This window comes from Anopheles stephensi, chromosome 2 (genome assembly GCF_013141755.1).
Source record: "Anopheles stephensi strain Indian chromosome 2, UCI_ANSTEP_V1.0, whole genome shotgun sequence".
NCBI lineage: Eukaryota > Metazoa > Arthropoda > Insecta > Diptera > Culicidae > Anopheles > Anopheles stephensi.
The window spans coordinates 86111050-86136650 of NC_050202.1; the positions used below are offsets into that span (position 1 = coordinate 86111050).

The 25601-nt window shown below is 44.7% G+C and overlaps 1 protein-coding gene across 4 annotated transcripts in view; it reads left to right on the forward strand.

The window, feature by feature from the left end:
• The window catches only part of LOC118504940 (dipeptidase 1), a 123796-nt gene that overhangs the window by 66866 nt on the left and 31329 nt on the right, over positions 1 to 25601 (forward strand). For 3 of the 4 annotated variants that reach the window (XR_004905374.1, XM_036040035.1, XM_036040037.1), the window contains exon 4: positions 24466 to 24537. The exons of the other annotated variant lie outside the window; for it this stretch is intronic. The gene's annotated coding sequence lies outside the window, so the exon portion shown is untranslated. The remainder of the gene's footprint in view (positions 1 to 24465; positions 24538 to 25601) is intronic. 4 annotated transcript variants of the gene reach the window in all.

Here is a 25601-nt window from a genome sequence, read left to right on the forward strand (position 1 = left end):
GTAGCTCCAGAAACCGTTCGTGGCGTTTATGATATGTTGGTTTACCGTCCCGGGGCAAGCCCTTACGACGGCATTAGCCGTGAGCTGCGTGCGTGCTTTCGTGCAAAATTTCGGCCAAAGCGTGGATTCATGTATATATGTATGTTGTTTTTTATGAGCGAAATAACCTCACCAACCATTGACCCGTGCGCCGGAAGTGTTGGGGCTAGTCCTGGGACGGAGAAAGGGAGGGCAAGCGCGGTGACAAGGAATTGCAGATTTCTATGAATACTTTATTAGTCATTAGGAAACTGGAAAACTGTGATTCAGCATGATTTCTACTACTTCCTTCAGCCGTTCCACAGTGCCATCGCCAGCGACCAATGATTTGTTTTGCTTGGCGTACGTTTCCTTGAAAGATGTTTTCCTTGCTAGCTGCCACGCATTCCTTCCTGCTCCAAACTCTCGGGCTCCTTTTTATATGGTCGAGATTTATGGTAAGTTTGACGTATTATTGCCCTTTCGGAAACTAGGGCTAGGGCCTCCCGGGGCCCGTCCCACTGTACTACGGACGGTGCTTGGGTCGCCAGGGCGAAGTAATAAAATGCCCATTGGGTTTTTCGGCGAGGCCTACCTTTTTGCCCGGGCCCCTTTGGCTAACATCCTTATGGACGCCAGCAGCGTACCCTAGTGAATATCCATCGTCAGTTTTCTATTTTCCCATAACTTACCCCGGTGAAAAATAAACACGCAAAATGGAGGTCACGAATGGAGCCCCTGCGTCCGACCATGCCGCTTCAAGGGTGACCCCGCAATATTTTATCAAGACCCACCCGTGTGCGCGTCTGTGTGTGTGTGTGTGCCCAACGAGCCAAAGTTTACGTAACAACCCATTTTAGCATACCATTCGGTGTGTTAATGTGAGGCATTTTTTTCTCGGGGTGGCCACAGCGAAATATCTTCCCCCCTGTCCACTGCGCCAAGCGAATAATGATGGGGAAATTTGATAGGGCGCTCTATATTCGCGATAATTACTTCAATCGCACTAATGAGAATGATAATTTCATAATTTTTAAACACTCTCACTGATGAGTCTGTGTTTGTGTGCATTGCAAACAGCGGCCAATTGAATTAATATTTCCGTTGAAACTGATTTTATTTGTAAACATTCCCGGGGTCTCGACTCAGTTTAAGCAAGCTCTAGCATAATCTGGTCAATTTTGTTGGTTTTGTAAGCAGTATCGATTTCATCGCCAACGGTATGAATTGAATTCAATCAATTGATAAAACTTTTTCCGAGAGATCAAACGATCAATTGGCTTGCTGTGTGGTAGGCATTTGATGAAACGCTTGTTCAAAACCGATCAATGAAACTATATCGATTTTGCAAATTCAAATTCGGCGTGTGGGATTTCTATGATTGGTTTTCAAAGTGTGATATTTCGCAAAATAGATCTTACCAAATAGTGTTCCCTTTACAATCAATAATCTATTGATAATCCTCTTCAACTCAATGGTTTGAATGCCATTGAATGAATATTGCCCTTCTGTTGAATTTTGTTTCACTTTTATTTAACTTGAAATCTAATGAAGATCCCATCTTCGGAAACAATTTGCACTCGTGTATCATGTGTTATTGAAATATTCTTCGACTGTCATGCCCAATGGAACCTGTAACATCTGTTTTACACCATCGAACACCATCGATCGAGCCCGAACGAATTCATTTCTGTTTTATGACCCTTAACGATTTGTTTCCGCTTGTCCACCGGATGTCGCACAGATAATTTTGCAATCATTGAATGAAATGAGCCGCAAAACTATGCCGAACCCACTCAGTGACACAACGGGCCTGTACTGATAAGAAATGGAAATGAAACACACGAAAGCGAAAGGAAAGCTCTTCATCTAATCGGCCCCCAACCGTTGGGTGGGTGTATTCCGTTGTGATAAAAGAATTCCATCCGGGGCTTGATACTTTGGCCCGTCTTCTCCAAGCAAATAACGATGTACCTCACGCACCCTCTCTGCTCCGGTCAAATGGCATTTCAATATCAAAGATCAATTAGCCGCATCGTCGTTACCGAACGGGCCAACCGATCGGGTATAAAACCGAACCTTAGTACGCATATAACCTCGGAATACTACCGTTTCCAGCGTGGCTACCACCAGCAACTAAATGGTCAATCAACACGGGCCTCAATTATCGGGGTCCGGAATTGTTACCCATCCCCCAATCCACCCAATTGCCTACCCTTGTTCGTCCCATTTCCCATCATGTTCTTCTCACGAACCTTCTAAGCCGCTCCCCCCGCAGTGGTTGGTCATTATCATTTCCTCTGATTTGTCAGAGCCTTATGCTCACCAGCACTAACCACTAGCAATTGCCCCGGAACGCACACTCACACACACACACACACACAGGCACATGCGGACGAATTTTCTGTTCATTTTTCCACGACCGAGCGCCCGAAATCGTGCGCCATAAAAATAAATTGGATACCGATAAACGTTTGACGTTTGGGTTTTCGGTGGGTTTGCACCAGTAGCAGCAGCAGCAGCAAAAAACATACACACATACACACACACACACTCTACGAGGCCTTCCTTCTCACATCACAATGTTGACGCGAGCTAAAGGCGGATTTGGACGATTTCCTACAGCGATTTGTATCGAGTGCGCGCAAGAGGCACCTCAATCGTTTCGGTGCGTTGGGTGAGCGTCCCCTTTTTTCCGAAAGCACGTACTCAATCCTCCAAAGCTTTGATAAGGTCCACCGGTGGGTGAGCTAGCCTGCAAGGATGCGTCACAAAATCCGTGTGCGTGGGTAGCTGCTGTTTGTTAGTATTCACTATTGTGTTGTTGTTTTCCGTTTATTTACGACTGCACGACGATTGACCAGCATAATTAAATTCTCTCAAATTCGGGCATACGATGGCATGGCATAGCCGCCGAACGAGTTTCGATTAGGTTGCTTTTGGATTGCAGCAGGAAAAAACGAGGGAAACACTTAAACTAGTCAATAAATATGGGTCACATTATCCATCGTTCCCTAGTGACCTACATACAGCTGGTTTGTTATCGAAAGGGAAACACTTTGGATTTTGTTTTTATCATCCTTACAACTGTTTAATTTGATTGGATATTTAGTATTGAAAACCAATTTCAAGTCTCCTTCCTTCAGTCCTGATAAAGCACGCAAACAAGATAATCGAAATTTATTATCAAAAAAAAAAAAAACAATATCGCCTCGGCTCAGCTAATCGTGATGAATAATTTGATGCTTCCACTCGTTAAACGAACGCAGTGTAGCCCGGTCTGCGTACGACGCAGCTTTTACGATCATCGCCAGTCAATGGTTGAGCCAGTGAGCCAGCCAAACCGTCCGGACATTCCGGGTACAGTGGCGTCAAAACGTCTCGCAACCAATAGCCTAAGGATTGAATTATGCAAACGACCTCTTTTGGGATACAATTTATGGATTATTTTCCTTTCCATTTCCAATCAGAGTGGAGCTGGGTGTGCTGAGGTGGTTTGCTCACGGGGTGTTCGTCTCGTGATACGGATAAATAAATTTAATTATGATTTTCTTTCTGCATAGACGTGTTTCCTTTGGATGGTTGTTTGATAATGGACTGATCGATGTGATGAAATAACTAAGAGGAGAGGATATTGTAGTGGATTTGATGAGTGATTTGTAAGATAGGGAATAGCAGGAGTTCAGTTTTGTTTTTCAGTTCGAAGATTATATAGATTATCCGTTGAATTGTTTAATTTTTAATTTTACTTCAAACAGGACAAATATGAAGACTGTGTTAGGCTTTATAATAACTAAAATAAAGGTAATTGTTGAGTCGCGGAGAAATCTGTGAACATTTTCTCAAGAGGTGGTTGAAAATAGCGTGTGTACTGCTTGATAATTCTTTTGTTAGTGAGTTTATTCATATTCTAAACCCTGATCCTAAATTTACTCCTAACAGTTTATTCCTATAATTCATTCCGTGACCTCCTTCGGGAATGGCATGCGGAATGCCTACATATTAGGCGCGAATAGTTTTAAAGGGCTTAACATTATATCGTTTTAAACCACAACAAAACGGCATCAGTCCGTCATAATTAATAAGTAAACAAATTTGAATCTAGAAGAGGCTTTGCCTTCCATTTCAAGCAAACTTGGCTTATTTTTTTCAATGATAGATAGCCTGTCAGGTGGACGGTATAACGGTCTGGATAAATAATTTAGTTTTAAATTTGAATTTTGAACCTTCTACACTGAGTTTCGGTTCCTTTTATTAAAATAATAAATACACATAAATAAAAATCAGAAAGCCAGAAATGGCAGGCCAAAACCTCTCGAGGTTGTAGTGCCACCGAAGAAGAAGAAATAAAAATCAATCACCAATGCGGAACTAAGCTCCACTTTCTGTTTCTTCTCGAATAGAATCTAATAAGCTCTTCACAAGGTTCACCATTCTTCTAAGAAAGGATATTAATCGCCTTTAAGTTCTTATTTTGGAATCCTGAAATGTAGTTTGACCTTAACTTTTGAAAAATGACTCCCAAGGTATCAAATCAAGACGAAGAACTAATCGATTGTTGAAGTTTGAGCTTAAATATTTTTAAATTTTAATAAACCTCCCCAAAACAAAGATCAAACTCACTTTAACCTTAGTAAAACAATGAGATACAAAAAGAGAAAACGCTAAATACACTCCCAAACTGACACTCCCCGGTGGAACGGTGCACAGCAACGGAAGGAAAAAATGCTGGCGGAAAAGTTTTAATGGCTTTGTATTTGATTTCCTGGTATTGTTCACCATACCATTCGCTAGGCAGGGGACGACCGTAAACAAGCGCACCAGAGGAAGGTCAAATGTTTTATATCACTTTATAACAGCTTTCCTTCGGCGACTAGCACAGGAGAGTAAGCGAAACATAGTTTCAGCTGCAGGATGAAGAATGATCGCAAACATTTGAATGGATTTAAATATGTTAATGTGCTTGCATGAAAAGGTATTTCCGGGGCGGAAAAATCTCGCCCAATCTCGGCAACAAATGAAGTCATGGAAATATTAAGCAACGCTTCAGAAATTCGTTCGTCTCTCACGCTCGCATTGTTGATGAGTATTTGCATTTGCAAACATCATTATGACGCCATAAAGCTCGGCGGAAATAATTGTAAGATATCAATCGACTCTGCAAACAACTTGAAGAAAAACGGGACCACTTCAGCAGGAAGCTTCATTCTTCGATTGATGCATTGTCGTTGTGCTTTTCGCTCACTTCCTTCCTGCGAGCAGAAAGCGATACGATTCCCGTCTCACGCTCATGATGCAGCGCTTTCGCTTACATCGAGCCTACTGGCACCACAGATGCCAATCAATCATGATAGGCATTTTCTATGCTAATCAATCTCTGACATTTGCATCGTGTCATTCCCTGCGCTGCATACATAATTCATACAAACACCATACCATTGATATCTGCAGCTCCGGTTCCAGCGTGTCGCTGCAACCTTGCTACGGCAAAAGAATCGTTCCACAGTTCACCCAAGGCAAGCATCCATCGAAAGGTCTTGGAGGTGCAAACGTCACGCTAGCCTGTACGAAGCGCAGAGAAAAAAAGGAAGATTTTCACACCATGCACTCCATCGACGAAATTGTGAACAATTTGCATCGTTCAGCTTTGCGAACCTGATTGAAAGCCTCCTTCAGCGATTCAAGGCAGGCATAAGCGACCTTTTAAATCTCCGACAGCGCCTTATCGGCTCATCGCTTTGATAGGGCGAAAATCAAGAACGCAAACTCACACCGTACCGTGACCGGTTCAGCTAGTGTTGGGTGAAGATTATTTATGAATTTTGATTCCATCATGTTCGCGCAATGGAGAATTACGCTTTATGTGCGAATCTTTTTTTTTTTTCTTCATTGCTGATCTTGTTAAGGGGCCGAACAAGCGCCACATTTTGACAGCCTTCCAAGCTGATACCACAGCGGGATGATGAAGAACGCACTCCAAAAAAAAATCACCAAGCGCTCAATCTCGAACCGGCCCCTAAACGATCGCACAGCTCCTGCGAACGCGTCGTTCAATAAATTGTGCAAAATTTGAATTTTTATTATTAAAATTATGATGCTGATTACAGCTGACAGGCGACGCTGTTTCGCGTGTGTTGCTGCTTGTGAACAAAACTTTCATTGTTACCGAGCCACCAAATTGTGCGTTGGCATTTTTCGGGAATGGAAAACGGCTCCTCCCTAGCTAGTCCTGTCGAGTCGAGTGCCGTGTCAGCACCCATAAAGAAAACGTTCACAATAAATCACGCTCAAACTTTCGCGCAAACGAAAGCACCCGACATTTACAGCTCATTTGTATGTTCGCGATTGTTTTTGTTTCCCGGGAACTTTCCCTGGGAACGACACCGCTGTGCTGCGCGCTCGTTTCTCGAATTTGTCTCCAAGTACTTTCAATTGTGATGTACAGTGTACAGCCCGCGGCCCGCTGCACACGGCTGCACGGCACGCTTAATGCAGAAGATTCATCATGGTCAAAGTGATTCACTTTTGTGCCGAAAAACTCCCGAACGACTGTGCCCTCTGCTAGCGCGAATCTACCTCGATAAGCCATAATTTATGGCAGCAACCTTCCACGACGACCCGTTTCCCTGACACATGCGTTTGACACTGCGTGTGCTTGTGCTCGGGGCTCGCGGTTGTGTCTTAATTATGCTGACATTTATGTTCCCGTCCTGTCTACGGTGCCATAAAAGCGTGCCGAAGCGAATCACTCACACTAGCGGTGTGCTTACGATGGACAAAAGATTTCATCGCACCCTGCACTGATGAGCGTCTTTTCCGTGTGGCTCTTCCTGCTTACGTGCCGCTCCTTTGAGGCAACATATTAGACGAACAGTCACCCGGACGCGTGAGCCCAACACTAACCGCAACACCGGCAGTAAAGTGGGCGTACGAACATCTCTCATCGGGCCAAACGGTGCCACTTCACCCGAAAGGATCTATTGCTCTCCGGCCGACCATTCGAGGTTGGCATCCAGTGCAACCGACCCCACGGGTGCTTAACCGGAAACCGGGCTCATCCTTGAGTGAGTTCCACACCCAATCCACCCAAACTGCCACAGGGTACTCCAGGGCGTCTCCATCGTACGTTACCGGGCACCAGGCGTCTCCATCGTCTGCTTACAGCGTGTGGGAAAGATTTGCCTTGCCGCGTACTCCCCACAAAGGCAATAAAAAGTGAAAAGTTCCACATCGTAGAGATGAAACAATCCTGCAGGCCGCTGTTGTAAAACGGTACAACATGAAAGTACACAATAGCAATAAAGTAGTACCGGCCGAGGTGGGATAGAGTGAGCGAATATTTATGAGAAGTCGTTGCTCCCTAGCAAACGGCCGCCACCACTGCCACGGCCGTTCCACCCAAAATAGGTGTAGAGGTGAAGGTGAATATCGCATAAATTTTTAATGGAATTTATGGTCATATTTACCTCCACTTGATAACGGTGTGCTTTTACTTTCTTCCTCCTTTTTTCTGTGTGCGTGTGTGTGTGGTATGTGTTTTTGAGACTCACACACAGTTCCAACGCCACAAAAGGGAAATGGAGACTCGGGAAATGCTGGATTTAAAACGTTCGTGTCACATACACTACCACTGCCCTTAAGCGCTAAAGCTTGTGTGGATTGTTACGGTGTAATGATAAGGAAAGCTTTTTTCACCTGCTGCTGATTTACCGCACGGCTCGTTTGCATGGCTATCAAGGATGAAATTGTTGAGCTCGTTTAATCGAAATGTTATTGAATACAGCGTAACGGGGTTACGTTTGACGATTCTCTCAACTGAAGGCATGTTTTTACACGGAAAACGAGCAATCGATTTAACAATTCTGAGAAAGGTTGATCATGAGTTATTTTATTATGCCACCATATTTTCTGCGTTGTTGAGTTTAATAGTGGAAGTACCACACAAACTCAAACGGTATTTTAAGAAGCTTTTTCACACTTTCCTTTTAAAACATAACCCTAAAGGTAGTCGCATTGTTTTCCTTATCGAAAGAAGCCGCAACAAAGTTGGTGTCCTCAACCTACTGTTTAGTAACGTCACCCGTTGGCTAGCAAGCATCGTAAAGACCTTCGTAAAATATTGGTTAAGCCTTCAAGCGCCGCACTGCATTACTATAATGGGTATCGTCAACAAAGCTCATGAATAAATATTCAATATCGTTTTTCTATCGTCGGCAAATCCGTGCTGCGACAGCAGAGCGCGCTCACCGCTTGCATTTGCGATGCAATGCCTTCTTCTGCTGGTCCACCGAGGGTTTCCGAGTCGACGGGTTCGTTCTCCGTGAGAAAGTGAGAGAGGGAGAGCGAGACAGAACCCGCCTTGAGTAAATAAAGCAAAGATGACGGTCCACCCTTCAATCCCGAACCCGAACAAGCAAACGATGTACATTTTTCATTGTATCTGGACGGTGCTGGCCGAACCAATCTAGCAACACAACGTGTGTATGCCACGGCTTCACGATGGATCACGTGCACTTCGGGAACGGGAGTAATAGATACTGGCCCGAACGGCGCTGCAGCGGCATTGCATCACCGTGCAATCGTCATCAAAAGTGTCTACCAGGAATCAACACCCCAGTAGGATGAATAGTTCCATCGGAAACATAGCACAGCGACCGTCGATCGTACCGTACCGTATCGCATTCGTCAACAACTCGTTCACGTTCCATACAATCAGATTGCAGCCATTTCTCATACCTTAACACAGCACCGGGGCAAAGATTGCTAGAACCACTCGTTACTCCATGTCGATGCCATGACGGTACGCTTTTCGTCCAGCCGCCGTTGTGGCGTTGCAGAACGGCTCCAGCTGCACTCGTACGGGGTCGCCCGTTTTGCACACCATCATTTATGTCAATTTGCTGAAGCTTCATACCTGATGATTTCTGTAGCGCACCGGCTGAAATAACTGCTGAGGTTCACCATTACACTGTAAGAGGTAAATGATGGAATCGCGTACTTGGAAGGTGTCTTGGTTGAACCATAAATAGCTGACTGCTCAACAGAACTGGACCGGTCCACCAGACATTTTCGAAGAACAAATTCCTTAACAAGTGAGTTAGCAAGTTGAGTTCACCAGAAAAAAATAGAAAGTGCGTAATGGTTTAACAAAAGAAGCATTGAACGACATAGTATCAATGTAAAGGAATAATCGGTATGAACGTAATGGAACCATCATCAACAGAATGAAATCCCCTTGAGTGATTTCATCTCAAAATTGTGTGTATACCCAAGCACGATGACAGTTTTACTCCTAAATGTATGCACTTCGCATGGCACAGTGCTTCACATTGCGCTACACATCTCATAAACACAGTTTGTCTCCTTTTTTGCAATATAAAACAAAAAGCATCTGCCAATAAGCATGATGAAGTGTACAATTTTTTTTTTAATAAACAGCTAGTCAAAATGAATAGAAATTGATTACGAGCATACTGCCGACCCACCGCTGCATTGCTGTAAAAAAAAAGTTCATATTTTAAATGCCTGTTCTAATATTCATTGCTGCTACCCCTTTTGCTGCATATTGTATCTCTTTGTAAGTTGAAAAATCATCGAAATGTTTTTGCTTCAGCACCAGCAGCAGCACTGGCAGCACATAAAAAATTTCCCCCCAACTCATGTCCATAAACTCAGCTTCACCGCACACAGAAACCATCCCCGAAAACAAGTACACGAGCTAACATTTATGCACTTCGCAGCTGCCGAACCGGACGACTGCATTTGGCACCAGTACCACACCATGGCAACCTCATAAGCACAGATTTATAGACCGACCGGCCATTGAGTACTCACACACATTCACACATACTACCAGGAGTCGGTTGACATCAATCGATACCGGTACGGGCGCACGGGTTTGGTGCCTTAGTTTGGTCGAATAAATAATGCGATGATTGCATCCGTTGAAAATCTGCTGAAATAATTGGTCCACGTTGAATTATTGAGTTCTGGCTGTGAATTTTACGAATTCATAAGCTTCACCCGGGACTGCCGAGCCGAGGGCGCTGGCTGGCAGTCTGGTGGAGCCGAGCGACCGCGAGAAATCGATCTAATCGATGTTTCCGAATCGATGTCCGTTTTTGGCGTCCACCAGATGGCAACATATGGTGCTTCGGTGCTTCAAAAAGCATGCAGAAAAAACGCAAACACACACACACACATATCCGGAAGCTGTCGAGCTCACCCGAAAACCGTTTGGTCGAGTGGTAGCGTTCGTTCAACCGTACCGACGCCATTGCTGGTTGAGTTTTCGGAATGACGATACAAAATTTATACCTCAAGCCAGGTGGAATCTTCATCTTTCCCACGAAGCTGCCAATTCGCCAGCCAGCACACACTCCAGGCCACGGCTGCTCTTCAAAGGATGGTAGTCTGTACGATCTATCGGATCGCCCGTGTCAGATGAAGAGTGCATTTTCTAACAACAGCGAATGGCTGCGCGGATTGCATATCCATCCAACTGTACCGTTTTGCCAAAGCGAACCGTTCGACTTCAAACGAAACGCGTAACTGTACGGTGAGTGAAGCCTTTTCAAGCATTGCACTGCCCACAAACACACAACGATGTAAGCAGAAACAGCATCGATCAACTTGCAACAACTGTTCGAACCCCTTGTTTTTTTTTTGTTTGTGGGTGATCCCTATCGCAACAGTGTGTATTTTATTTCTTGTGGCGTAAAAGAGTACGCTTGCATCATTTGTAACGTGCTGCAACATTGTTGCAACCATACTGGCGTCGAAACTGGCAGCTGAGTTCGCTGAGGTTCGATTGTTCGGTAATGCAACTGACAGCTTACATGTGCACTGATTAATATCAGTGCAATCAAAAGCGCTGGACAAGAGTGATTCAGTGCGTTTGTTAACTTTGGTTGTATTTTATTTCCATTCGTTACTATTTTTTCGTCTGATAATATTTTATATTCTCTGATAGCTTAAGCGCTGTCGAGGCACTAAGATCTGTGAAAGATATAAAGAGTCCAGACTACTTTCCGAAGTTTGGCTGCCCGATCAATGCGGTGTTCTAGGCAATGAAAGGGCGGATCAATTGGCAAAAAAGGCGCTTCGGAAGGGTCTTTTTTATTAGGAACACATGCGTGCCTCACTGTCTCTCTGGATAGAGCAGGATGGCAGAGTATATGAGACACACATGAGCTTAGGAGGTTTCTGTATTCGATCACTCCCTTAGTGCCCTCGAAGGAGATGGTTCCATGGCATCTCTGGGGATCGTGCGTTCATTCGAATGATGTCTAGGCTTAGGTTTCCCATTGGGTGCGCATCTCCAGCATAAAGCATAGGTATAATCCAATACCATATCAAAGATCTTCTTCTTTGGTGTTGTGTGATGTTCGAGGCTGCTTGACCCTTGTTATTGAATGCAGTTCAAGATCTATGCGAGGTCCACCGGGGGGACGAGGATGAAGCCTATCTGAGGACTGTTTATGAGTTCCACTGAGCGAATGGTATACCAGTTATGTACCTTTATGTCCTTTCCTCCACTCCAACTTTTTGTCTATGATATGTGTTGTATCTTACTTGTTTTTATGAGAATGAAGTACTAGATGAATGAATGGTTGTATGTAAGAGTGCGATAATAGAGGTGCTTGTTATGGCACACTCGAAGTGGGGTCCGGGAGGATCCAGAGCAAAGATAAAGCAGACAACAAACAAAGTCGAGTGCTGGAATATCACTGGCTCTACTTGCTCAAGGAACACAAGCAGTACACTCACGATACAGACCCTCGCTTAAACATGACTACGAATTTGGATTACAGAACTACAATCAACGGATCATCCTAGCTCCTGGCAAAAAAATTTCGTACTGCATTAAAACTTACAGTCTTTCTGTCAAACCGTTCAAAAAACACAACAGAAATAAACATACGACAAAAAAGACGAATTCCTGCGCCAATCACCTCGTACATGAGGCACGAGAAAGTACACAGAATAAAATAAACGAAACGCCGAGTTTACGGAGCGTTTGCGTTGAGGTTTTTTTTTGCTTGACAAATGTTTTATTTGCCTTCCGTTGCTGATACTGGCGTTGCGTTTTTCCCATTGACCAGCGTTCGTACCCCTTCCACCAACTCCTCTTCTCTCCAGCCTCCGAACCGTGACCAGAACCAACATGGCCGGAGGTTTTGTGGAGGTGGTTTTGAAAATGTACTTTGCTCTCTCTCTCTCTCTCTCTCTCTCTCTCTCTCTCTCTCTCTCTTCCGCTACCTACAGCTGGTGTGTTTGTTCATTTGAGAATTAAACAAACAAAAGTCAATTCTTGCGTTCGTTTGGGCCTCCTTTTTTTGTTGGTTTTGTTGGTTTCCTCCGTTCGTTTGTTTCATTTCTATGCTGCTGGTTTGGAATGTGGCCCATATTTGGCACACCTTCCTTCAATGGTTTCATTCTGCTAGCTCTTCGCTCATTGAAAAGCCTTCATTTCCTAAACTAGCCGCGTTGGCCTCTATCGTTGATTTTGGGCCGCGTGTGTGAGTGTTGACACCTTGTCTCACTTTTTTCCCCGAGCCAAGCACGTGTTCCAAAACGCGCGTGTGTATTAGCAGGAAATCAGTCAACCGTTCAACTGTTGTCCGATGTTGTCCCAGCGACAAATGTTCGAATAGACAAGAAAAAACACGCTTCCCCTAAAAACACATTCATATTCACTGAATTAGATTTAACGTGACGTTTCTAGAGACAACGCCCCGGTTGTCACGCTCCCGGGTTCAAACAGACGAATGATTTTTGATTTTTGCTGATTTGGTACAATTTTGTTGCCATTTTTTTCCCATCTCGAGTCTTTCTCTCCCACCCCCTGAAGCTCTTAATTCGCCGAATCATAGCTTTTTTTCGGCTCGTCTCTAACATAAAACGACCAACCGGAGTTCCCACCCTCGGAAACATACCTTTTGGACGGTAGTTGAAGCAACGCGAACGGAAAAATATGAATCACTCAGCACATTCCGTCACCGGCCAAAAGCAGCAAAGCGAACAACGCAATATGGACGAAAGGAAGCAAAAAGGAGAGCAAAAAAAGGGACCATTTGATCAACCGAATAAACCGTCGCTTTCCCGCGTGGATTACACTGGGCATTTATTTATTTTATCATCGTTCCATCGCTTCAATTCCTGCAATCACGCGGAATTGTTTTGTGCCGCTGCAATGGCGCGAATTGGCACCAGAAACGCATCTGCCTACCTTTGCGTACTTTTTGTGCCGATCAACCAATGCAAATACATGATCGTGATTGATAGGTGTGTCGGTGTGTGTGTGTGTGCATCGTGTTGAGTTTACTATGCAATTCGATCGCGGCACGTGTGTGATTGGTGCGGCCAAACACAATTTGTTTCGATTAAGAACCGACGCTATTCCGGGCTCCATTTTGTATATTTGATTGTTTTGATTTGTGTTCTTTTTTCCGTTCCGAGGCGATTTCAATGTTTGAATTGCTAACTCAACGCACATAGCCACCCAGCCACACGTACAGCAAATATCAATAAACGCTCGGTAACGAGTGTCTCCCCATAATCCTAGCCACACTCTCTCATACGGTGTGTTCTTAGTCTGTGGCGAAGCAACACAAGATGTTCGTCCTATCACTGTCATCAACCGAACCAAATGATCCCGAAACAGCTTCTGCGGAAGATGAAAAGCGTCGGGTGAAAAGCCAACCGTAATCTTTAAATTAAATAAATTAGGGTTCATCCACCAAAGCCATCCACATTGCCATTGCCAGTGGCTTCACACTCATGTACTGTCACCGACTCGGCTGCCGTTACTGCCGAAATGTTGACTATAGCGCAAACATTAAGCGAAGCGCAGTGGGAGAAGCAGCAGTGAAGCACAATAAAAACACTCCCAAGGTAACTGCTCAAGCTGCTCGCGGTTCCATAGCATCCAGTGCGAGTGCCTTCGCTGCCATTTTACATCCTACGCCAACCGTCCCTTTCGAAAGGATACGATGCGATGATGCTTGAGCTTTATGTGCTTACATCGTGTCGAACGTGGCGTGCCGAAAATCTTTGCCCGATTGAAGGTACACCCAGACCTTCGCATCGCGTAACTGAACCGTAGCGAATATGATTTTTTTTTTTACTGAAATGCTTTTTAAAGCCTGACACAAATCAGCTGCTTGGTGTGTAAACATGAGGCTCACGTGTGTGTTGAAAGAATAAAAAGCTTCCCAGAAACAATGCACTCATCCTTCATATTTTCACCTTCCTATTTTTCACCCGAGACTGTTGGCAACCCCACCATCTGTCATCTGCAGTGAGTTGTGCGATGAAGTCTACTTCGCCCGCCGCAATGGGTTTTTTTGAAATTATGTTGCAATGGTGTAAGTGTCATGCCACTCGAAACGCCAGCTACCGGAGTAAAGCCATCCAAGCTTCCCGCAAAGGACACTGCAATTGGCGGCAAGGAGTACGCATCACTTGACGGCCCTACCTTCGCACACTCGAGCTTGACACCTGGGTAATGCTATCGCTGCAAATTTGAGCTGCATCTGCAATGGCGCACAATGGACAAGGAAGTAGATATTTTTGCTAAGCCCGACTCTAACCTAATAGTGAAAATTCTTTAAAAAAAAACCTCAAAACCTTATATTGGTTGCTGCAGAAGTCATCTTAGGATCTTTCGGATGAAAAATTTGCTCACTGTCGCAAATATATTTTTCACTTAAACACCTTGAACAGCACATTTAGAAGGATTGTCGCTTGAACAACCATCTCGTTCAGGATATTCGTATTCCGTTTGTTCAGGTGCTCTGTCAGCTACATCCAAGCATCACAGCGAAATCCTTCAACAAACTTGACCAGCCATTAAAGACTTAGACTCTTCTTAAATTATTTCTACTTAAGAAGGATGCTATAAGGGTGGATCGATGGTCGAGACAATATTGGAAGCTGTTTTTATACTACAGAAGAAGAAGAACCTTTATTTATTATTTAAAGTGACATTAAATAAAAAATATTTAATTTTTAATACGCAATGACGATATTTTCTCCCCAATCTCAGTTCTTTAGTTGTACCCACTGTGCCAAACACACAAGTACAACGCCCCATACTCACTGACCTCGATCCTTTCATGTTGGTGGTTGGCAGAAAAAGAGACGTCGGAAAAATAAGGTCACCACCGGCGAAAAACGTACTTCAACCAGCCAGCTTTGATGCAGATGCTGAGAACAAGCTCGTTCGTTTCCCCTTTTTTCTGCGTGTCTCTCATCTTCCATCTGCCGGTCTAGCAGAGTGATGGAGTGTGAACATGGAACTCATCAGAGAAGGTGAGCTGATTTCAAGGATTCACAACCACAACCGGGAGCACTACTGCTCGAATGGATCATCGTACACTGAAAGGTACCGTCTGGTAGGGAAGTTAATCTCCACGCAATTAAAGGCGAAAGTCGCAGTCCTATATACGGTGGAATGAAAAATGAGCTACCAACGGAATTATGGGAGCAATTTCTAAATCCTTCTACTGTCCTTCCACAGCAGTCTGTCCGCACAGCAAGAATGGCGGAAGAATTGAAAATGAGATCTCTTCTTTATCGAATTCCATTAATCAAACATTAATGGTGACCAAAAACCCGCCAACGCAAGGCGTGGAAACCACGTGGATGACTGGAAAACTTTTCGCTGGTTGACTTTCTACATGCCACCAATCATTGCGCGACACTAATCCCGACCATTAGAACCACACCGACGATCGTACGAGGCAACGCTGTAATTGACTTTAAAAAATGAGCTAGCTGCCAACTTTTGGCTCTCAGCTTCTAGCTTCCCGGGACTTATGCCAGCCGTACTCGGCAACCGCAAATCTATGCCCGGTCCCGAGCAGCGAACACAATCGTTTAATCTCGTACCGTGTGGACCGGCTTTTTGGAGGATTCGGAACTTTTCGGCCCATAATTCATAACTATATTAATTTGGTCCACACGTTTGCTAGGCGCTCGGTGGTGAAACAGGATACAGGAAGGAAATCGAAAACAGGAACGTGAACTGGCCACTCTCGCTTGCAGCTGGAAGTCAAACATACCCTCTTCGATGTTCACCATCGCACAGCATCGGTCACGCTTCAGTCTGCCAATTGTTCTTCTGCTTGCGTAATCACTTTTTGTGTCCCCGACCGTCCGTCCCGTTCCGGCTTCATTGCGGAAAATCGGAAAACCGCGAACGCTTGTGCCGATTACGGTACGACACGAGGCCACACAATTTGGGCCAGTGAACAATTCGAACATAGCTCGATGATTACGATTCCAGCTTGTTCGTTTTTTTTTGCCCGTACTTTTGGCTCACAATTTGCAACAAGCCCGCAAGACCCAATAAAACCCAAAAAAAAACGTCAAACAAGGAACAGATACTGTGCCTGATTGGTCCCGAATTTCCCAGCAGGCCTGGGGAACCATCGGCTTGCGTTTGTTTGTGTGCGGGCGCGTAATTTAGGTGCGTTGTCAACTGTCACAAACACATCGACTCACTGGCCCACCCCAGAAAAGGATTCTATTTGCTTCTTAAAATCGGTCACAACTTCAAGCGCCCCCGGTTCGGGCCGTCTCTGGGAAGTTTTCAAGATTTATTGAATTACTTTTCATTCCACTCATCGGGATCGGGTGTGGTTTCTAGGCCGTTTTTACGTCACCTTGCCAGCCAGACGGAATTGATGAAACGAAATTGGCTTTCCAGCTTCCACTTTCTTCGTTGTTTAACAATATTTATAGCCAGCGAGAAGTGATCGTTCACAATTCTCTAAGTAAGCTCGAAACGGAAGGGACCAACTGGAAAACAAGTAGCAAAAAGAATAAAGAGGTGGAAGATAAAAGCCGATCGAAAAGTTGTTTCTCGATTGGGAAAAAGACGGACCAAAGTGCATAAAATATTCACAACATTTCACTGACACTTTGGTCGCCGATGGCCGGGTGAAGTTGCGGTCCGGATTAGGATCCGGTTGAGCGTAAAAATAAACACAATACACAACACGTTGCCAATGAGCACTATCGGCGATGATATCTTTTATGTTGTCACGAACTCGAACGCTCTTGTTGTGGAGTTCTCCGGAAGGGAAGTTGTGGCTGTAAATGAGATTAAGGATTGAAGGTGTTTGGTTTGGTGCTTGTGTTTTCATTACTTGGGACGTTTTGATTCTTGTAGTTGAATAAAGCTTGTAGACCAATGGCTCAAACAGCCCAAAGGTTTTTGTCTCTTTACATTCTCATATTTGTTTGAAATGAAGATTTTATTCCTAAATTAAGAATGATATTTAAAAAATCTATTTAAGGGCTGAACAATCAAAGCTCTCTAACACTATCAACAATTAACGGTCATTAAAATCACAGTAATTCTATTTTTAATCAACACATAGCATACCTTTAGGCGTTCTTGTTTTCGAAATACGGAACATTTCTACTGGCGTCGAACGAAAATTTAAAATTATAATCAAATCAATTGTTGAATCTTCCTATCTGGAGGCTTTCTTGGAAAAAATAACACACTAAAGACATTAGCGACGGCATACAACACCCGCCAAGTCCTTCTTCTCAGCCGTCTCTCGCCTGATCAGAATTAGAATCACTGAACTTAATTGCCAAACAGGAAGCAGTCACACCTTGGGCCACAAACCGACCCACGATTATGTTTACTTCCAGCTCGCACTAATGGACGCTGATGTTCTATTTATGTCCCCGGTCCTCACCACCACCAACCTTCGGGCCCACCGGCACCCCGCCCACAAATCGATCAAATATTGGCACAGCGATATAATCCAACCATTTCCTTCGGGCGAAATAGGGAATCGTACGATGCGTCCCACCATCCACAACAGCAGGGCAAACGATTAAGCCGAATTGCCTTTTGTGTGGGCGAGCTTTTCGATCCACTCCTCGCAGCCTCGCTGCCCATTTTATTTTCGCCAGCGAGCCATCTTGTCCCACACGCGGAAGCGCCCAAAGAGGCACGGATGTTTGCGCACGGCGCACCAGCGATATTATTCAACAGTTTCAAAATCAACAGCCTTGTGCCATTATAAACTTGATTGAATTTTAACGATATCGACAACGGAAACGACCCTTGACGATGGGTCTGTTCGCCTTCGGATCCCTTCCCACGGACAGTTCTCCTGCTTTATTCACGCCAAATCTTATCTTCCGCACAGTTGATTGTGCGACAAAACGCCTTCGCAAAAATCATTCCCCCCACCAACCAATTCAGGTGAGTTTGGCCACCGGGGGAAAAACGACCGAGTGAGAATGTGTTAATGCTTCATCCAGACCAGCCCGATTCTTTATTTTTCAAAACCCCCAACACAACAAAAAATGGATGACACTCCCTTTTATTTATCTCTTGCATCCATTTCTGGTCCCAGGATCGATCAGCATCGGAAAACTTATCCTTAATGGAAAGGAAAACCCAAACACGCTCTCGTCTGACGGTCCTACGGCTGGGAGATAATGATGAAAATAGCAAAAAGCTAGCCTTCGGAAAGCAAAATTGAATGTGTCCTCAGCTTCCACCGGTTCTGCCCTCGTCGTTCGCGTCAGAACACTTTCAAACTGACAAAATCGTTTGCGGGGGGGAAATTATCAACAAACCGTTTTCGTTGGAACACAAATACACACAACCGACACTCAACACCTTGCAACCACCTGTTTATGTCGTTTTTCTTTTGCTTTCACCTGGCCATGCTTCTTGCCATTGGCACAGTTTCAACGATTCATTTTCATTGGCATAGAATCAGGAAGCCTTCCTACCCGTTCTGTTCATCCCGTCCCATCAGTACATCCTCGTTAGTGACAGCGACCGTGTTCGATTGTGATGATTTATTTCCTATTTCAGCGCTGTGCTGTATTGGAAGCGGTGAAAAGATTTTGGCGGACTATGTTTTTCCCGTCTCCCGACTTCGATGGCGATGGAGAAATGACTGGCGGGAAGGAGAAATTGTTTCGTAAGAAAAGGGAACAATATCAGTTCGTGAAACGTTTCGGGTGCACCAGTCGCAAGGAGCTCGGCCCGAACGGTTGGGGGGTTTTATTTTTGTAGTTCAATATTTCCCAACTCTCGTCAAATCATTACTGTAATGAGCTCGCGCACAACCTTCGTACCGTTATCGATTTCGGCGCAATCAGTGTGTACCAGCTGTTTTCTTTCAATTTTAATGGTGGAGAAGACCGAACAGCGAAAGGAGTCTTTACTTTAGTTGGTGTTTTTGGCACAGTTTTGGAAGGAAAAACCTGCTTTTGGATAGACAAAACCCACAACAAACAATGTAACTTATGTAAACTTGGAGTTTCAATGAATAGAGTAGAGTTGTATGGATGATGTTGTGGCCATTCAAATCAAGCCCTTCAAATACAGTCAAACAAATTTTCGCTTCCTTCTTACCAACTTCAACTTACACCGTCCGAGAACTAATCGATTGAAGTTTGTTTGCTTCACGGCGAATGCAAAACTGAGGAAAATGGAAAACCCATTTCGGTGAATTCATTTCCAATCAACAAATGCCGGGCAGGCGACACTTGATCTCACCGTTCACCATTACCGTCATCGGAACCAGGAGTGGTACCTTCCACAATTAATCAATTACTAGGATTGTTTTTAATTTGAAAATCGATATTCAATTTCACCCGGTGGGTATCCCGTGAAGAGTTTCGACCGACCAGCTGGTGCCACTCAGTTGACGAAATGCTTCAAACATCCGTAGGATCAAGTTCAATCGTCGCTCTCGGACACGACGGTTCGGATTCTTGGTTTGGCCCAAGCAATAACGAGCGTCTGGAAATGTAGAGCCCAAACGGTGGATAGCTGGGTGGTAAAACAAGTAATTAAAATTTCCTTCCCATTTTCGCACCCCGAAAAAACTGACTCCCAATTTCAATAATGACCGTTACCGGTGGTGACTGCTATGCAAAAACCATCCACCAAAAAGCAATAATCTTTGTAAGGAAAAACTCTGACACACACAAACACAATCGCTCGCTCGGACAAACAATGAAGCGGATGATGCGAATGGACCGGAGAATGGGTGTCGAAGCATTCCCCATCCCACACTGTTGCTTCTAAGAATGCTCAAATTCCGATCCGAAGAAGCAACACGAAGATTTGAACCGAAGGGTCTTTGGGAACCTCTTAAATAAAGATTAATTGCATACCGCGCTCGCTGGAAGGAATCGTCGTGGGAACGCATCGTATGGGAGCGTGGCGAGGAATTGTCAATTTGCTCTGTCTGTGTTGATCATTTGAATGAGGTTTATTAACTTTTCAAGACGATAAATAATCGGGGAATCTTTCCGGTGCTAATTGTTTTGCGTTCGAGCGGTGGGACGTCAGGGGCTACAAAACGCTTCAGACTGTCGGTCACATTTAACTTAATGAGAACAAGTCACGATAGTTCATTTTAAGAATGACCGTGTTCTGGGAAATTCAAGCTGGAGCCCCTCCCTCAGTGAAATCTTGATTTTATTTGGAGTTTAATTTCGGCTGTCAACACAGCCTGAAAGTATGCAACCCGTTTGACTTGTGATCGGAAGAAACTTTTACTGTTTATTAAACCTTTCTTAAGCTCTAAATTTATCCCACTAAACGTATTGCTCTCAAAATAAAAAGCTCTCCAGCATTAACCACTAAACAAACTTCACCATCAATGAAATTCTCATCGAACGGAACGGAAAGCGAAATTTTATGAACCTCATTTTCCCCAGCAGTAAACTCACCCGGCAGTTCACAGGTGCGCTAAGTGTGGAGTCCACTTTCACGTCCGCAGGTATACGCAGGTGAGCTAAATTCCCCGTCACGGTCCATTTAACCCTGCACCGTACGTCGACCGACTTTGCTGCCCAATAAACTCCGCAACAAGGGCAGAAATCTTCACCCTGCCCAGGCCCTCGGCGCTATTGAGTGCAGAACTTGAGCTGAAGTGTTGCTGTTGTTAAGAGCTACCCAGCCAAATACCGACGAGCAGTACGCTTCACCGGGTTGGGTGAGGCATAGACGGACGGGTAAAGATAAAGTATCGCCGTTCAATCTTGCGAGTCCTCGCTCGCTCGTACTAGTCACGTTAGTGTGCCTAACGCACCTGGCGGAAGAATGCCGGTCCCAAATCTCATCCCCAAGCCCAACTGAAGGGTAGCGTTGGATCGTGATTGTTTTTCCACTAATTCTTTCGCTTATCGGTTCTCGGGCCACTAGGTGCGGATATTGGCAGGCGGCCGGACTGAATGTGCGTCGGAAGGCGCTCCGTAGGTGGTTTGGCGTCGTCTGCCGAAGAGAAATGTACCATCATTTGGCGTGTAATGAGTCAGATTTGTTGATGCTATTTATTCGACCCGGATAGTTCATTGATTGGTCGTGTACGATAATGGTCGTACATTGAATCCGTGGTCCCACCGAACCGGCAAACGCTCCCAGCATAATTGATGGATCGTTTTGCTGGATGGATGCTGTTGGTTTTTGGATCGGTTGTTCTGCTTCTACGTGGTGGAATTGTCATTGGCGGTGTGGTTGGAAAATTATGCTAAAGCTTGTAATGCTAATTACACCAGCGCCTAATTGAGTCGCATAAAAAGCGTCATTACACAAATCATCGGGGCCGGTTTCAATTGTGAACTATAATTTCAAGTGATTAGTTTGTTGTCGCCAAATGAGTCGCCATTTCAATCACTATCATCATTCTTGTAAATAAATGTACTAAGTGGGGTATTAAAAGGGCATTACGGCGTTTATGACGAATTTGAGACCCCTTTACTTACACACGTTGTTCGCTCTGTGATTAGGCGTGATACAAAGCGATTGGGTCACACGAAACCTTGACGATCTCGTGAAATGGAGCTGTTCAAACAAAGCGTGCCGATATTTATTTAAAAATTCTAGCTATCAATTTTAAATAGGATCAACTACATTTTCGTACCACGAGATCCTTACTGCATCCTACTATTGCCGAACCTCACACCAGGATCATGTGCGGAAACCTGAAAGTCTAAAGTTTCATACCCGGCACCCGGTTCGTACTCGGATCAGAATACCATTAGCTTGGGCGGAACCCCGTTTCAACCGTACGAGTAGTGTATTATGTTTCATCACTTATAAAGCTATTACCGTACGGTGCAACCCAAGACAAGTCGAACCAGTTAATGGAGCACCGATGGCACGAGGGCAAACACACACACACACACGGTCGCCACAGACTTTCCCGACTTCCCATACATCTCAGCCGTCAGACAGCTGTGTCTCGCTCCATCTAACCCACAGCCCACATCCGGTACACACACACGTGCTACGAAGAAGCACGCCACTGTGACCTCTATTGGGAGGTTGGGAAGCTTTTCCCTAAAAACCGGATCTAGTCACGTCACCGCAGCAAAGGGATCGGTTCTGCTCGTTCATCCTTTCAACGAAGACTGATTACTTCACTCACACGATCTTCAAACGCCGATGCAGTGGTCTTTTATGCAATCAAGCTGCACAGCTCACATTTCAAAGCTGGCAACCCGGACACTGTGCATCCGAAGGGCAATTTGACAAACTTTAGCGACTGGAGACGATGCGACAGATTTTTGTAGGCCATCTCAAAGATATAGACACGTTCGAAACGGAATCATTCCGTGCCAGCGCGGCAGTGAAATTATGTTGGTCGGTTTGTTTAACCCGAAAGCTTTTGAAGATGTGTTTTTGCTACCCTGCTATTATTCAAAATGGCTTTTCACGAAGACAAAGAGGACAAATTTCTCATTGCTTCCCACATTCGGAAACGTTTTGATTCGTTTTACGTGACAGTTGAGAAGTGTGAAGACATTCGCTCCAATGAAAAAAACGCCTTCACCTCCGAAGATGATGTGATTTTGGTGCTGCATAATTTGAGTCCCCCGCAAATGAGATCCATTTTCCTGGTTGAATCCACACACACACCTTGGACGGAGAGAATAAAATGTTTTTCCCACGCTATCAATTCACCAAAACCACCGGCCGAGCAAATAAAAAGAAAGGGATCACATTTCATTTCGGCACGATCGGCACGAAGATGGAACTAGCGAATAACAGAATAACGTCCAGCGGTACTAGCTCCCTCGACGGAACATGCTAAGACCTTCCAGACCTTGCCGTTAGAAGGAATGTTAGCAACCTACTCGCCAGTTGCCGGTTGTGATAAGATTGAATAGAAAACGGAGGAAGCCGGGGAAGAAAAAACGATTCAACTTCTACTTCAAATCTATTTTGCCTGAATAATCTGACCATCCTCAGACACAGAAAGAAAAGGGGAGAGAGAGAGAGAGAAACTAGGGATGCGAACACGTCGGAATGTGAATTTCCGGTGATAAACACTCGCCACTGGGCACTCTACCGTCCGATACCGAAATGGGGTTTTGACCAAAGCAACCTTCCGAAATCCGAGCCCGCACAACACCAAGGAAACAGATAAATGTTTTCTGTATCCATTTTACTCCAAACCCGTCGGACCCGGTTGATGAAAATCCTTCTGTGTCTGTGTCGTTCTTCGCTTTGACCGGGCTTTTTGAGGATGTGCATCCCCGTCTATCTTATTTGCCCAACAAAACCCCAACCTTGAGGAACTACCTTGAGGCGAACGGAAAAGGACTGCTGCTGGCCCTTCACGATACATTCCCGACCTCAGTGCTACATATATCGGTAGCAAATTATCTGAGGATTATGCGTCACCCTTTTTGGGGCCAGGTTGTACCGGGACGCCCGTAACAGCAACTTTCCACCGCTCCCGTCTGATCTTTTTCACACGGAAATAGCTTCAGAGACCAGTCGTGCACACGGCACAGCATCATCATCGAGACGGCTAATGGAATCGGACGAACCTGAGCCGTCCTTCGTCACGGTGATTTTCTCAGAATCTGTGCAAATCCGATCCGGCCCTGCGATGCGTTCGAATACGGCACACATCAGCTGGGCTGTTGCCGTTTTTGAGTTGGGCTACTTGCAACAGCCATGAAAAAGAATGATTGCTACCTTTGGATAGGCGTGTCTTCAAAAGTGAAGGCCCCCGTTCGAGGTAAGGGATGTGCATTTTCTCCGACCTTTCAGTATTTTTGAAGCACATAAACCGGGATTAACAAAGCTGTCAGGTGCAGGGGCGATATTTCTTGTCCAATGGAAGGTGTAAACATGATAGACTTTTAACAGTTCTTTACCCGAAACACACCTGTGATGGGAGAGTTTTCCAATCAAACGGTAACTTTTGAACAGCTTAAATTGTAGTTCGTTCGAAGAAAATGAGAAGATTCGCTCGGTTGCTAGATTGCATACTTTTAGGGGTTCAAAGGGCAATGGAGCACCTGAATGTATGCAATGTGCTTATCACATTTCTTACTTGAATAGTAATGATTTATTATTTATTTTTCAGATTTCATTAACATTCTTCAAACACCATATTTCTTATGCAAACATCTTTCCTTTCTTTACAGACATCATATACCAAGCGGAGCTAAAACTCACCACAGGTCTCACACACACACACACACATCCAAGCGCATGAAGTAAGTTTTTATGGTTCAATTTTCCACTTTACTCATTCCCATCACCTGCAGCAAAACTATTCCGCAACGTTAAAACCGGAACGCCATTAAAACGGACAAACAAGTCATGTCCTGCACGGTACTGTTCGTTGCTTTTTTTCCCTTCTGTTGCGGTCCTCACCGGTCATCTTAATGATGTATTCAAAGCCAACGCAGCAGCACCACTGTAATGAGACATTCCGTCTGGCGTTGATAAGAAAAAGCCATTAAGGTGGTTTAAAAAGAAATTCGGTTTCATTAAAAGTGACACCGACAGAAATGAGCAGGGCCGTACCGCACCGTTCCCAGTGGCCACGCCGAGCACCAGGTGTATTGTGAAAAGCGTGCAAAACAACAACAACAAAAAAAGGTACTTCCATTAAACAGAAAAACCGGCCAGCCTGAAAAGTGCTGGCCATGTTTTCTGCGCCGTTGGGTGCGCCAAAAACTATGACCACCATTGGGCCGGGAAATATGAAAAGCACCTTTCTCTGTCTGGAAGTTATTTTGTGATGCTGCTGTGGTACGCTGAAGACGATCGTAAAATAAAAAGGCCAGCATTCAGCTCGATTCAAAGAATGTGGTTTCGGGCGTGAAGGAGAGAGAGAGTTTGGTCGAGACCTGTGAGAACTAGCTGAATTTGTTGAAATGCTTAACGTGCCTTCAAACCCCTCTGGAAGCTGTCATTTGGTTGCATGCGAAGGGTTTTCTGGTAGAGATGTGGCATGAACACAGTTTTATTGCACCACGTCAAAACCCGAACTGAGTGGTTGTAATTTGACCCCGTCGGGTCGAGTCCGGGTCGTCCATCTTGCCCAAACCGAGTGGATTGTAAAGCAAAGTGAGCTACTCCACTTATTTTTAATGGGCACAAATTAAAAACGACGCGCAAGTTCTTTGTGATTTTGAATGCGTTGGCTTACTATTCACTTTGTTTTATTTAGGAACAAAAACATAATTAAAACTGACAGGTTCCGATTGGAGTACATTGCATACAACAGACAGTTAAATCCCGGAAAAAAGCCCACACCAAAGCAAGAATGACT